This window comes from Dryobates pubescens, chromosome 20 (assembly GCF_014839835.1).
Source record: "Dryobates pubescens isolate bDryPub1 chromosome 20, bDryPub1.pri, whole genome shotgun sequence".
Classification (NCBI taxonomy): domain Eukaryota; kingdom Metazoa; phylum Chordata; class Aves; order Piciformes; family Picidae; genus Dryobates; species Dryobates pubescens.
In genome coordinates, this window is record NC_071631.1 from 3,041,673 (window position 1) to 3,057,036 (window position 15,364).

The 15,364-nt window shown below is 51.2% G+C and overlaps 1 protein-coding gene across 1 annotated transcript in view; it reads right to left on the reverse strand.

The window, feature by feature from the left end:
* The window catches only part of CSMD2 (CUB and Sushi multiple domains 2), a 316,793-nt gene that overhangs the window by 158,339 nt on the left and 143,090 nt on the right, over window positions 1-15,364 (reverse strand). The window lies entirely within an intron of this gene.

A 15,364-nucleotide genomic window follows, 5' to 3' on the forward strand; every position in this document is an offset into this window, starting at 1 on the left:
TGCACACCCACCTTCGGGCCATGAGGCATGCAGGGGGGTACAGGCACACCACCAGAGAAGGGCAACAAAGCTGGGGAGGGGTCTGGAGCACAGCCCTGTGAGGAGAGGCTGAGGAAGCTGGGGTTGCTTAGCCTGCAGAAGAGGAGGCTCAGGAGAGACCTTCTTGCTCTCTACAACTACCTGAAGGGAGGTTGTAGCCAGGTGGGGGTTGGTCTCTTCTCCCAGGCAAGCAGCACCAGAACAAGAGGACACAGTCTCAAGCTCTGCCAGGGGAGGTTTAGGCTGGATGTTAGGAAGAAATTCTTCCCAGCAAGAGAGATTGGCCATTGGGATGTGCTGCCCAGGGAGGTGGTAGAGTCACCATCACTGGAAGTGTCTAAGAAGAACCCGGATGAGGCACTTGGTGCCATGGTTGAGTTGATTAGATGGTGTTGGGTGATAGGTTGGACTTGATGATCTCAAAGGTCTTTTCCAACCTGGTTAATACTATTCCATTCCATTCCATTCCATTCCATTCATGCCTGCTGCCTCCTTAGACACCTCATCAGCCTTTATATGGCCCTAGAAAGGGCTGAATCCTTGAAGGAACCCAGAAATCCCCACATCTGGGCCCTCACTGGGCACCTGCCAATGCCACTTGCACTCTCTGCACATCACCTCTGCTGACCAGCAGGGGCAGTTTGTTCTCAGGACTTGTACCCCCACAATCTTCACATGCAACACTTGGCTCTTAAGACAGACCAAAGCTTTCCTACTGTACCATTCTTGCCAAAGACAGGATAGAGCTAGACTGGACAGCAGGAGGAACTTCTTCACTACGAGAAAGGTGAACACTGGAAGAGGTTGCTGAGAGATATGGTTGAGGCCCCATGCCTAGAGGCATTCAAAGTCAGACTTGCTGTGGCCCTGAGCAACCTGATCTAGTTGGAAATGTCCCTGCTGGCTGCAGTGGGGCTGAACAAAATGACCTGTGAGGGTTCCTTCCATCCTAATGCATTCTGTGATCCTGTGATGGTGGTGTTAGCTTCATCAGGAGCAAGAAAGGCCTGGCTTTTCTTTTTGTAGCATCAATTACCCCCAGGTGCTCAAGAGAAAAGGTCTTGATGGGCTTCAGAAAACACCCACAGCTAGGTTGTCGCTGCTAGCTCTTTATCATGCAAAGCACAGCACGGTAAACTGATCTCAGCCCTTGAAGAGCCCGTGTTTGCAGAAGTCGTTGGACTTGTTGAACCAGCTGCATCTAAGACAACACTGCAAAATCATCATCAACATCTCCGCCGCGTGAACAATTCCCGTGACAACCTAGACGCTCCATCAGGACAGCCCCAGGGCCGCAGGCAGCAGCAAGTTGCAATGACACCACCTGACAAGTCCCCAAGGAACTTGCATCTTCCACAGACACCAGCAGAAAAGGAGGAAAGAATCAGGCAAGGTCACCCCGCGGACGTCAGCAAAGCTGCGCGGTAGGCGCACGCCGAGGAAACTCAGAAGCCACTTCAGGCACAGAGCACAGCTCTGTAACAGCCCTGTCAAAAGCATCTGAGGTTTAGACAACACTTTGCTCTGGCAACAACAACAAAAAAGTTAGGAGGAGGAAGAAGGATTTGTTAATTCAGGCTGTTCCATGCTGTCTGCTTAACATCAATGGATTGAGCTTGGGTCTGTCCTGGAGCTGGGCAGGGAGAGAAAGGGAGATTTAACTGGCAGGAGGCCCACAGCAGCCTCTGCCAGGAACAGCTGCTATCAGTCTGGAAGAAAAGCCATTCTTATTCCCAGAGTCTGACACTCCCAGGACATTAAAGACTCAAAAGAGCCCTGTGTGGTGCATTTCTTGCCTTGCAGGCTGCCTCGGGAGCCAGGGCAATAAAGCACACAGAGCAGCTCCACGCCAGCAAAGAGGGTTTGCTCCTCCAGCTGCTTTGTCTTATTGATTTTGGCATAAACTCGAACATGGGAAGTTTCATCTAAACACAAGGAGGGACTCCTTTAATTTGAGGGTGGTTAGAGCACTGGAACAGGCTGCACAGAGAACTTGTGGAGTCTCTGGAGTCATTCCAAACTCACCTGGATGTCGTCCTGCTCAGGGAGAAGGATTCAAATGAATGATCTTCAGAGGTCTCTCCTAACCTTTACCATTCTGTGGATTCAGCAGGTCAAGAGAAGGAATTCTGCCCCTTGACTCTGCTCCTGTGAGACCCCACCTCGAATACTGTGCCCAGCATAAGGACACAAAGCTGTTGGAGTGAGGCCAGAGGAGGGTTGCAAAGAAGAGCCAAGGGCTGGAGCACCTCTGCTGTGAGGATGGGCTGAGGGAGCTGGGGGTGTTCAGACTGGAGAAGATTCTGGGGGGACCTTAGAGCTGCCTTCCAATAGCTGAAGGTGTCCTACAAGAAGGCTGCAGAGGGACTTTCCATGAGGGTGTCTAGAAGCAGGACAAGGGGGAATGGTTTGAAGCTGAAGAAGAGCAGGGTTAGACTGGAGCTGAAGAAGTTCTTCAGTATGAGGGTGGTGAGACTTTGGAATAACCTTCCTAGGGAGGTTGTGGCTTCCTCTTCCCTGGAGATGTTTAAGGCCAGGTTGGATGAGGCCTTGAGCAACCCAGTCTAGCTGAGAGGTGTCCCTGGCCATGACAGGGAGGTTGGAGGAGATGATCTCTGAGGTCCCTTCCACCCCAAATCCTTCTATGAGTCTCTGAATCTCCGGAGGTCCCTTCCAACCACTATCATCCTGAGATTCTGTGTTGAAACAAAAATGGTGCCTTTTTAGGGAGCCCTTGTAGGTAAAAGCACCAGAGGGAAGAGATTGGTAACAAGCAAAGTAAAGCTTGTTCATGCTTGAGGGTGTCAATAAAGGGAATAACTGCAAGTGTGCACTTGCAGCCCAGAAAGCCAATCACATCCTGGGCTGCAGCAAGAGAAGCATAGGGAGGGGATTCTCCCCCTCTGCTCTGCTCTGCTGAGACCACACCTGGAGCACTGCATCCAGTTCTGGAGCCTTTGTCACAGGAAGGACCTGGAGGTGCTGGAAGGTGTCCAGAGAAGGGCCATGAGGATGAGCAGAGGGCTGGAGCTGCTCTGCTGTGAGGACAGACTGAGAGAGTTGGGGTTGTGCAGGCTGGAGAAGAGAAGGCTCCCAGGAGACCTAATTGTGGCCTTCCAGGATCTGCAGGGGGCTCCAAGAAAGTTGGGGAGGGACTTTTGAGGGTGTCAGGGAGGGATAGGACTGGGGGGAATGAAATAAAACTAGAAATGGGGAGATTCAGATTGGATGTTAGGAAGAAGTTGTTCCCCAGGAGGGTGGTGAGAGCCTGGCACAGGTTGCTGTACCCAGGGAGGTGGTGGAAGCCTCATCCCTGGAGGTGTTTGCAGCCAGGCTGGAGGTGGCTGTGAGCAACCTGCTGTGGTGTGAGGTGTCCCTGGGCATGGCAGTGGGGTTGGGACTGGCTGAGCCTTGAGGTCCCTTCCAACCCTGACAATTCTCTGATGCCATCAATAAAGGAAATAACTGGGGGGGAAACCAACCAAACCAACCAACCAACCACTGAGATGTTCTTTGGATGTACAAAGTTTGAGCAACTTCCTCTCCCTGTTGGTAGAGATCAGCCTTGGCTCTGATCATTCCATTAAGGAGCAGCTGAGTCATGTAATATCTGCTGTGTCACCACTGAATTATCAAACACAGGCAGGGATGGATTGCTACGGCCACAGGATTAAATTACACACCCTCCCGGGGCTCCCGTGGAGGACTCAACTCTGCTGAAAGGAAAACCTCCTGTATGAAGTACTGAAAGGTGAGCTAAAGCAGGGCTGGAGGCTGGGGTGGCAGTGACATTGTCTGTGCTGCTGACAAACAGCACCAAAACACAAAGCCCAGAGCGCAGCGGGCACGGGGCGGTGGGGAGGGGGGAGGTGATCTCACTATCAAGGCAAAGCAGGCAGCATCTTCAATCCAAACACAGACACTGTCAAGAAAGAGCCCTCAGATCAGTCCTCCTTGAACCTTTATCTTCCCCACCAGCATCTTATCTGGGGATTCACAGCGCTCCAGGCTCTGCAGCATTTGCATACAGCCTGCAAAGCAATGCCGCCGAGCCCAGCTCCTTATCGCTCCCACGATGTCCCTTCCCCTCACACAAGATGGCTTTGCAGCCTGTCCTTGCTTTTCCCGCTCCCACACCCAACCACATCAGAGCTGCACTTCAGGTGATGAGAAGCCCTGCCTTGGGTGGAAGCAGGGAAATGCTGGGGACAGAGTGGCAGTGGTGTGAGCTCACGGTGAACCCTCAGCAGCCACCGAAGCAAGAGGATGAGGAAACCAGGTTCACATCGAAGCACAACACCTTGAGGTGTGAGGAGCACAACCAGCTTGAGGTTAGCAGGGCACAGTCCAGAGCATTTCTGATCCTGATAGCCTGGCAAGAGGATGTCCTTGGTGAGGCCAGCAAGGGAAGGCAGTGAAATGAGCATCTTCCCATGAAGAAAAGCTACGAAAGAGCTGTGAAGAGGCTGAAGGGACTGGAACAGCTGTCTTATGGAGAAAGGCTGAGGGGCTTGGGACTAATTAGCCTGGAAAAGAGAAGACTGAGTGTGGACCCTCGCCAACCTCCACCTCTCTGCCCCAGTACTCTGCCACCCTGACAGGAAAAAGCCTGCAGCCCAAGTAGTACCAACCAGCCCACGTGCAGCCACTCCTGCTTTCAAGCCTCTATTAGAGCATGGAAGCTGAAGCCAAAAAACCCCAGAAGAAGCCCTCACTACCTTCTCCCAGGCACCCTAGGCTGGTCAATAAGGGCAAAACCTGTGCCTGCAGAGCTTTCAGCCCAAAATCCAATATACAGAATCACCAAGATGATCAAAGATCATCAAGTCCAAAATTCACCAGGCATCATCATGCAGCTGCTCTTTAATAGCTTTTTCTCCCCTCCTCCTTCTTATGGCAGGGAAGTAAGAAGTTAATATTGCAATTACTTCATTTAATACCCTGTAATGGCTGAGCAAGAGCTTGTCAGCTACCTGGAGTAGAGAAAAGGCAAAGTGTGGTGTAATTGCATTAAAGTGGAAAACATGAGTAACTATGCATATTAAAAAGGATCCCAACTGCAAAAGCAGCACAGTGTGAGTTAAAGAGAAAAAGAAAGAGCTTGCAGCCTGCAGCCCCAGGGGCTGGCACCTTCCAGCAGCATCCCGAAAGCCACTTCAGCACATGAGGGATTGTCCCCCTCCCAGCCACCTTAGGTTGCCACAGTCAGGACAATAAAGAGGGGAAATCATGAAATGGCTCAGGATGGAAAGGGCCTTAGGAATTGTCTACTCCAACCCCCCTGCCGTGGGCAGCAACACCTCTCAATTAGACTTAGTTGCTCAAAGCCTCATCTGCCCTGGCCTTGAACATCCCCTGGGGAGGAGGCAGCCACAAGCTCCCTGGGCAGCCTGTTCCAGGGTCTCACCACCCTCCTACTGGAGACTTTCTTCCTCAGCTCCAGTCTAACCCTGCTCTCCCTCAACTTCAAACCATTCCCACTTGTCCTGTCTCTAGACACCCTCAGGAAAAGTCCCTCTCCAGCCTTCTTCTACATTCCCTTCAGGTACTGGTACAAGCCTGGTGAGGAGCAGCTGAGGGAAGTGTGGTGGTTTGGCCTGGAGAAGAGGAGGCTGAGGGGAGACCTTCTGCCTCACTACAGCCCCCTGTAAGGAGGCTGGAGCCAAACGGGGGTCAGCCTCTTCTCCCTAGCATCAGGTGATAGAATGAGAGGAAATAGCCTCCAATTGCATCAGGGGAGGTTCACTTTGGATATCAGGTGATAGAATGAGAGGAAATAGCCTCAAATTGCAGCAGGGGAGGTTCACTTTGGATATCAGGAGCAATTTCTTTCCTGCAAGAGTGGTCAGGCATTGGAACTGGCTGCCCAGGGAGGAAGTGGAGTCACCATCCTTGGAGGTGCTCCAGAAACACATGGACATGGCAGTTCAGGATGTGGTTTAATGGCCCTGCTGGTGGTGGTTTGCTGGTTGGGCTTGATCTGAGAGGTCTTTGCCAGCCCAAACAATTCCCTGATCCTCTGAGTGCATATTACTGCCTGGGACCTCGTTGTGCAACCACGAACCAGAACTTCTAAGAAGGACTGCAAGAGATGAACCTTTTCCAAGCATCTCTGGACTCTCCCTGTGTAAAGATGAGAAGGAAGAGAGGCAGCCAGTGCTGAACCTTTTGCTTTCCTCCTGCTCTTACATAAATGCTAAGCTCTCAGACATTACACAACTTCTCCTTCTCCCTACATCATCCTTTGCGCAGCTCCCCTGCACCTCAGCGCGTGGCTGATCTTTTCAGTTGAACTCTCAAATGTCAACATTCATTTACCTTATAATTAACAGCATTATGAGCAGTGACATTTTTCTCATCTTCCTGCTTTTTTTTCCTTCTCCTTTTTTTCCCTTTTTTATTTCCCCCCCCTCCCCCTGGTGTCTCAATAGTTTCTGTCAAAGACCTCTTTCCACTTTCAGATATTTAAAGAAGCAGGAAGGGGAGACCTCACCTGCAGCACTGTATCCAGCCCTGGAGCCCTCAGCATGGGAAGGACATGGACCTGATGGAGCAGGTCCAGGGGAGAGTCATGAAAAAGATCAGGGAGCTGCAACACCTCTGCTGCCAGGACAGGCTGAGGGAGCTGGGGTTGTTCAGCCTGGAGAAGTGAAGGCTCCAGGGAGACCTCAGAGCTGCCTTCCAATCCCTAGAGGGAGCCTACAAGAGGGCTGCAGAGGGACTGTTTGCAAAGGCCTGCAGTGAAGGGATGAGGGACAATGGCTTGAAATGAAAGAAAAGCAGACTGAGATTGAATGTGAGGAGCAAGTTCTGCACCATGAGGCTGCTGGAACACTGCAACAGGTTGCCCAGGGGGGTATAGTTGATGTCCCACCCCCACAGCTATTCAAGGACAAGGCTCTGAGCAACCTGCTCTAGTGGAGGGTGTCCCTGCTGCCTGCAAGGGGGTTGGACTGGATGAGCTGTGGAGGTTCCTTCCAACCCAAAAACTTCTATGAACAACTAAGGTGTATCACAAAGATGACTCCTGATGAGGCAGCAGCTTGGGAGAGCCACTGGAAGCACTCTGGCAGTAAGCTTACCTTTACATTAATTGCCATTCAAGAAGAGTCTTCTGCTTAATTTTCCTGTGTTGCCTTTTGGGTTATTCCTTCCAGCATGAAATTGTCACCTACCATAGCAAATTGAAGCCAATTTCATACCTTAATCAGCACTCATTAACTAATAGGCAGAGAGGGAAGGTCTTAGATGAGTGAACCACTGCGGTGACCAACGTCTGGGAGGGGTTTTCAGGCTCTGTATGAAATGTCAAATAGAAACAGCTTTGTGTGTTACATACAGGCTTTGGAGACAGGTCAGCAGCAGGACTGATGGCAAAACCCTTTTCTTTATACTTAGGTGTCTGCTTCACTGACTGGATGATGACACTCAGCAGGTAGCTCAGCCACAGAGCACAGAATCATGACCCAAGGGTTAGAGCACCTCTGCTATGAGGACAGGCTGAGGGAGCTGGGGCTGTTCAAACTGGAGTGGAGTTGACTCCAGGGGGACCTTAGAGCTGCATTCCAATAGCTGAAAGGATCCTGCAGGAAGGCTGCAGAGGGACTTTTCCTGAGGGTGTCTAGAGACAGGACAAAGGGGAATGGGCTGAAGCTGAGGGAGAGCAGGGTTAGACTGGAGCTGAGGAAGAAGTTCTTTAGCACTAGGGTGGTGAGACTCTGGAATAAGCTGCTCAGGGAGGCTGTGGCTGCCTCCTCCTTGGGGGTGTTCAAGGCCAGCTTGGACGATGCCTTGAGCAGCTGAGTCTGGTTGAGAGGCATCCCTGCCCATGGCAAGGGAGTTGGAGCAGATGATCTCTGAGGTCTCTTCTAACCTTCCTTGACATGGCAAGAACTGCCCATCAGAAATGCAACAGGCAGAGAAGCTTCTGCATCCCAGAGTTCAGAGAGAAATCTATCCTGAAATAAAAAGTCAGGTTGCTAAGAGATAGAGCAGAGCTTTGAAACCTCATCAGAGTGACAATGAAGACTGGAAGCTGATGAAAGCACAGAGCATCTCTTGTTCTGCACTTCCTCAGCAGCACACACACAAACTCAATGTACCTTGCAGCCTTATCAGGAGGGGACAGTCGTTTGGAAGTTATAGCTCCCTATAAAGTCATATCAGATAACTCTTTATTGTGATGTTCCTGACTTCTCCTATCTGACAGCAGTGCAGGGGGGTGGGGAGGAGCAACAATCTTGCAACCATTCCGAGCTGTAGTTCGCTCCACAAAGACTAAGAGGCTAAGAAAAGCTGAGAATGTTTTCCTCAGCTGAGGGAAGATGCTGGGCTGTGGGCAGTGAGACAGAGCACGTGGCAGAGCAGGCACCACACTGCAGGGACATCAAGCTGTCACCTCCAGCAGATCAACTGCCTGCAGGAGGCCCAACCAGGGAATCTGAAGATGCTGAAACTACTCATCCCTAGCAGCACACACACTGCAGAATGCTTTGGGTTTCCACTCCTTCCTTCTGAGGTAAAGGAGAAGGAGGCTGAGATGGGTGACCCCAGGCACAGATGGGTCCAGCTGGACAGCCTAAATGCTCCAGTCTTCTCCTCTTCCATGAAGAGTGAGTGGAAGGTATAGAACATAGGTTCCTAGATTCACAGAATGGTTTGGGTTGGAAGGTATCTTCAAGATCATCCAGTTCCAACCCCCCTGCCACAGGCAGGGACACCTCCCAGCAGCCCAGGTTACTCAAGGACTCATCCAACCTGGCTTTGAACATCTCCAGGGAGAGGACATCCCCAACCTCCCTGGGCAACCTGTTCCAGTGGTCTCACCACCCTCCCTGGAAAGAATTTCTTCCTAACCCCCATCTCTCCTCACCAAGCTTCAATCCTTTGCCACTCATCCTGTGTCTCCAAGCCCTTGTCAGAAGTCCCTTCCTGGCTTTTCCCCCCTCCAGCCTTTTGGAAATCTGAATTTCAAATTGATCTCTGCACTGCATTAAGAGTTTTCAATCAACACATTTCTCATACCTCAGCTCTCTTGCAGGGGCTGTGGGTCTGCTTCAAGCATCTTCTGGCTAGGTAATCATCAGGTAATGCTTCCACTTCTTAGCTGGATAATTCCATCTAGTGACATTTGCATAAATATTTTACACCAAATCTATTAAATTAATCTCATCTCCAGGCTTAGAATTTGCTGTCCACAGAACTGCAGAGCCAAGAGCCTGCTTGTGTCAATACACAGGATATTGCAGGGCTGATGGCCAAGCTTCTTGGTGCTCCTGAGTCTTACTCAAACAACATGAGGTGGAGCACACACACACACATACCCACCCTGTCAGAAGGGAAACTGTTCTTTGCTTTCCCTCAGGAACATTCCTCCAGATCCAATGGATGAGTTGCAGAGGTCTGTGAAGCCATCACCACAGCACATAAAAGCAGGAGAGCTGATGACAAAGACCCAGCTGAGCTTTGCTGGCTCCTCCACGCTCAGTCTTGAGTCCAAAGGTCTGCTCTGAAGGATGGCACTAACTCTGTTCAGCAGACACCAAGCAAGTCTGATCTTTAGATCTAGCCAAGAGCATAAGCTTTTCAGCTCAAATCAGGATGGATCCCAAGCCTTTCATGCTGGCTTTCCAAAGAAACCTGCGTGAGGACTAAGCAGCTCCTGGCTCCTGACCAACCCCAGCCATGATTCCCCAGGAAAGGCTGCTCCAAGTCATTAAGCTCCTCCAAGTCTCTTTTAAAAACCACCTTCTGTGCAGCAGAGGGCAGGTGCTGAACATTGCACTGGGGGAAAAGCTTCACCATTAAACCCTGGAGAGAAGACCAGCAGGCACCTGAAAAAGCTCTGCACAAATGCAGGTATAAATGCAAGCACAGCCAAAGAGAGGCTTCTGCTGAGCTCTGCTGCCCACAAATGATTTGGTTTTGACAATTATTGTTCCACCTGAACAAACCTCCAGCATCAACTACAAATAATAAGGTTACTGTGTTGGAGTATATTTGCCCACCAAGGCCCCACAGAGGTGACAGCATATGAAAGCCTACCACAGCTCTCTGTGCTGGAGAGGACAGGGATGAAACAGAGGGTTGTGTCCTCACAACCAGCACTGACCTGGTCTTTACAGAACCACAGAATGCATCAGGTTGGAAGGGACCCTCAAAGGGCATCTTGTCCAACCCCCTTGCAGGCATCAGGGACACCTCCAACTAGATCAGGCTGCCCAGGGCCACAGCAAGTCTGATCTTAAGTGTGTCCAGGGATGGGGCCTCAACCACATCCCTGGGCAACCTGTTCCACTATTGCACCACTGCCACTGTGCAGAACTTCCTCCTGATGTTCTCTCCTGCTCCAGTTTCAAACCACTGTCTCTCATCCTACCACCACAAACCCTTCTGAACAGTCCCTCTCCAGCTCTCCTGTAGCCCCCCTTCAGATACTGGAAGGCTGCCTTAAGGTCTCCCTGGAGCCTTCTCTTCTCCAGACTGAACAGCCCCAACACTCTCAGCTTATCTTTACAGGAGAGTTGCTCCAACCTTCTAAGCCTCTGCATGGCCTCCTCTGGACCCACTCCAGCAGGTCCACATCCTTGTTGTATAGTGGGGCTCCAGAGCTGGACACAGCACTGCAGGTGACATCTCTCCAGAGCAAAGCAGAGCAGAGAGGCAGCCACTCCAGTCCTAGGATCTATCTGCACAGAGCTGGCCTATTTTGATGAATTGTGGAGGTAATTCAGGGACAGGAGCAAACATTCCACCCAGTTCAGATGAATGGCCTCAATTCAAAGTGAATTTTAGAGATGACCTAACCCAAGTGGGGCACAGCCTGCATGGTAGCACAATGCCCTCCTAAAGGCAATTTGACTGAATATCATCAATTCCACATTTAAATGAAATTCCTGGGGAAGATCTGGAAAGAACACAGATAAATGAGGCTAAATAAACCAAATCAGGGAAAGAGCAAAAGAGTTTTATTTGTAGCTCCTGAACTGTGGGAATTGGGGAATCTGAAAAGTCTCTTAGGCTGAATTATTGAGATAATAAAGCACCTGCTGAAGAGACCTCTGAATGCTGTAATGAAATTATTTCCTTGCCCCAGAATAATCACCAATGCAGGTTCTCTTTTGAGAGCAAAAGAAACAAGGGGAAGGAAAGTGGGAGAGATAAATGGAATGCAAATCACCCTCTCAGCTCAGAGAGAAAGCAAAAAAAAAAGGAGCCCTGACATGAAAGAAGTGAGCCTGATGGTGCTACAAACAGCCTGGGTTTGTTCCAATTTTATTGACTATTGTGGGGTCACTTGAAAACAACCCAGAGTAAACACAGAAGGGGAGTACACGAGCACAAAGGCATCGCCACGCTGGAGGGTTTTGTCTGGGCTTCATTTGGTCACAAGCTTCTACCCAGCCGGAGAAGTCATCTGCTCCTGGCTGACACCATCAAGCAGCCCAGCAGCTCCACAAGTCCTGCTGGTTGCAACAGAATTGGGGGATGAAAGCAGCTACCCCTGTGCCAAACGGGGGTCACAGAATGCCAGGCTGGAAGGGACCCCGAGGATCACCTGGTCTAAGCTTTCTAGGTGACAATGGAGTTGAACTGAGCTGGCCCAGCACCCTGTCTGAGTCTTCAAAGTGCCCAGTGCAGAGGACTCCACTGCTTCCCTTGGGAGATGATTCCAATCTCTGCCTGTTCTCACTGAGAAAGATTTTCCTCTGGAGTCCAGTCTGGTCATATATGCAGGAAGGGACTTCTGGAGACCATCCAGTCCAACCCCCCTGCTAAAGCAGCATTGCCCACAGCAGCTTGCCCAGCACCACAATGGCCAGGGGGGGTTAGAATCTCTCCAGAGAAGGAGACTCCACAACCTCTATGGGCAGCCTGCTCCAGGCTCCAGCACCCTCATACCAAGGAATTTTCCCCTTAAGTTCAAGTGAAATCTCCTGGGTTCTAGCTTGTACCTGTTTCCCCTTGTCATAGAATCATCAAGGGTGGAAAACACTTTCAAGATCATCCAGCCCAACTATAACCTAACCACCGTGACCACTAAACCGTGCTCCCAGGTGCCATGGCCACAGGTTTCTCGCACACCTCCAGCCATGGTGACTCCACCACCTCCCTGGGCAAGCCTGTTCCAGTGCCTGACCATTCTCTCAGCAGTTTTTCAGGGCACCACTGAGAAGATCCCAGCCCTACTTCCAGTCTCCTGCTCACCCATCTTTACCTTCCAGCCAGCCAAGCTCCACAGAAGCAGAGTCTCTTTCATAACTGAATCCTTATGCAATCCTCCATGTGTGAACATTTAACACAGCTGGGAACTTCAATAAATCATCTCAAATGGTCAACATTTCACTTTGTTTTATTCACACTCCTGCTTGTGAGACAAGAAAAACCCCACACCCCAACAAACCTCTGAAGGGGACAGAAGAGCTACTTCTTGCCTGGGAATGACAGATTTGACTGCTTCAGACCAAGAAACCAAAACATGGCAGATGCCTTTCTTTTATTCCCACACAAACCTTGCAGCACCTAATTCCATTTGCCTTTCCTAAAGTGTAATTAATGAAGGCTTTTAAACCCTGAGAACCTTTCAAATTAAGGCAAAGTCCACCCAAATAAATTAAGAGACGGAGTCCACGAGCAGCAGATTTAAATTACAGTAGTTACCCTGACAGGAAGCAAGAAACAGCTGTCACATGCTATTATTTTTAGGGCTGCTACTAAACCATTTTCACATTATGAGCTGCCACCTCTCAGCAGCTAACAGCAGCTTCACATTTTATCATGGCAAAAAATTAGAAGCCTTCAGTTATCTCCTTGGGTGCTGCACACGTTCGTGGCAGGCTGGGTGTTAAACAGAGCTCAGCCCCCCAGTGCCAGGGGAGGCATGCAAAGTGCCAGGGGAGGGATGCAAGCCTTGGCCAGCAGAGAGCTGGGACATCAGCATGGCTAATGACTTCATCCCAACATCAGGCTGCAAAGAGGAGCCTCATCAAGTTCAACAAGAGCGAGTGGAGGGTGCTGCAACCAGAGAGGAACAACTCCAGCAGCTCTGTAGAGAAGGATTTGGGGAGTCATAGAATGGCTTAGGTTGGAAGGGACCTCAGAGATCATCCACTCCACTCTCCCTGCCATGGGCATTTTTAGCCAGGAGGAAACTGAGGGAGGATCTCATCAGTGCTTAAGGGGTAGGTGTCAGGAGGATGGGACCAGGCTTTGTTCAGTGGTGCCCAGTGACAAGGGGCAACAGGCACAAACCTGAAGATGGGAAGTTCCATCTAAACATGAGGAGGAGCTTCTCCACTTTGAGGGTGGTAGAGCACTGGAACAGGCTGCCCAGAGAGGCTGTGGAGACTCCTTCTCTGGAGTTATCCAAAATCCACCTGGACAGCATCCTGGGCAACCTGCTGTGAGTGACTCGACTCTAGCAGGGGGAGGGATTAGATGATCTCCAGAGGTCCCAGCTGTGAGTGACTCTACTCTGGCAGGGGAAGGGACTAGATGATCTCCAGAGGTCCCAGCTGTGAGTGACTCTACTCTGGCAGGGGGAGGGATTAGATGATCTCCAGAGGTCCCTTCCAACCCCTACCCTTCCATGACTCTGTAACACCTTCAGCCAGTAGCGTTCCAGGGGGCAGACCTCACCCTATCCCGGGGGCTCCAAGGGTTTTGTGTCACAATGCCAGGGTCATCACCAGCGCCCGTCTCCGAGCAACCAGCAGTCACACTGCTAGTAGCCGAGCGTCGCCCTCCTCCTCCCCATCATGCTGGCAAACTAACTCCAACTCCACAAGGGAGCAAGAAAAGCCCAGCTCCCCGCTCCAGTTAATGGTCCAGCCTGTCTGTGAGCTCCATAGAAGCGCACAGAAACCTCCTCTGCTGGTCACGATCTCCGTTAACATGGCCAAGGCGAGGCGGCAGCCTCCCGGCGCCAGGCGGATTCCGCGCCGACGCTCCCGAGCGCGGAAAACCGCCGCCGGGAGGAGGTACAGAGGGGTCCGGAGGCACACCAAGCAGAGAAGAAGGGGCACGAGGAGGAGGGGGAGGAGGCAGAGGAAGAGAGTTAGCTTCAGACAAGGAACGCTGCCTGCCTTCTTCCTCTTCATGGAAAAGCATCGGGCAGGGGTTCAGCAAGAAAATCCCAACTGGAATGCGGTGAGGACCGCCGTGGCTTTAGGGGAAATGTGGCACAGCCAGCCGGAAGAAGACAAAACAATGTACAAAAGGAAGGCTGCCAGCCTGAGGAGGAATTAGAGTCCGTGATGGGCTGCTCTGCTGAGGGGTCTGCGCCCCCTGCCCTTTCCTCTCGTGGTGAAGTTGCAGCGCAGCCCAGCAGCTCAGCCCCAGGACCGAGCACAACAGACTCCCAGCAACAGCCCAGAACTGATCTCACCAGCTCCACGCTGATGGCACCAGGAAGCCTTCTGCAGCCCACAGATTTACTGCTTGTCCATAAAGAAAATAGCAATGAGTCTTGTCTACCTCTCCTCTGTCCCGAATCCTGAGTTCAAACACGCTCCTTCTGCAAAGGAGGAACGCTGGTCCTCTAACTCAGCAGGTCCTGGAGCCTGACAGGCAGCCACTGATGCAGGCTGGCCTCCGGGGGAACACAAGGTCCTCCACCACTGCCAGGGCTCTTTAGCTGGTGACCTGCTTGGGTCCTGTCCACAGCACACACCATATGTGCCTGAGAGGTGACAGGGTAGGTAGGGCAGAGCGTGCTGCTGACCTACATTCTGCTGCTGCTCCTCCTCACCGGTAAGAGAGCAGCTTGAGCTCTGAATCCCCTGCTCTGCCTTAATATTGGATGTTAGACTAGAATGCTATAAAAGATACAGCAATATGGAACCTTAAAAGGTGTGGGTGGCCCTGCACCACTGATCTAAACATCCCAGTGCAACCCTGCTCGGTTGGCCTTTAGTTTCCAACCTCCTGAACAGCAGCAGAGTTTGGAAGGGGTGACAGCTCCCACCCAGAGCTCAGCTAACTGCAGCTCAGAGAGAGCAAAGCCTTGGGGAAGTGCTCAAAGCCAGACCTTAAACCAGCACAGGGACCTGAACTCACTGAAGGGCTGAATGACCCAGAACTAGAACCAAAGATGCTTCTCCTCTTGATTGCAGCCTTTCCAGAGGTTGCTAAAGGACGACTCACAGCCTGTTTCCACCCAGGGGGCAGTGCCTATTCCTTGTCTTTAAGCAGCTGTCTCAACTTTGTTCCTTAGGCTCAAAGGGTAGTCTAAATTTGCTCCAGAAGCCAATCACAGCTATAGAAAAGCTGTTGGCCCTTGCTGTGCAGCAGCTAAAGGGGAATAAGCAGCAAGCAGCACTTGGTT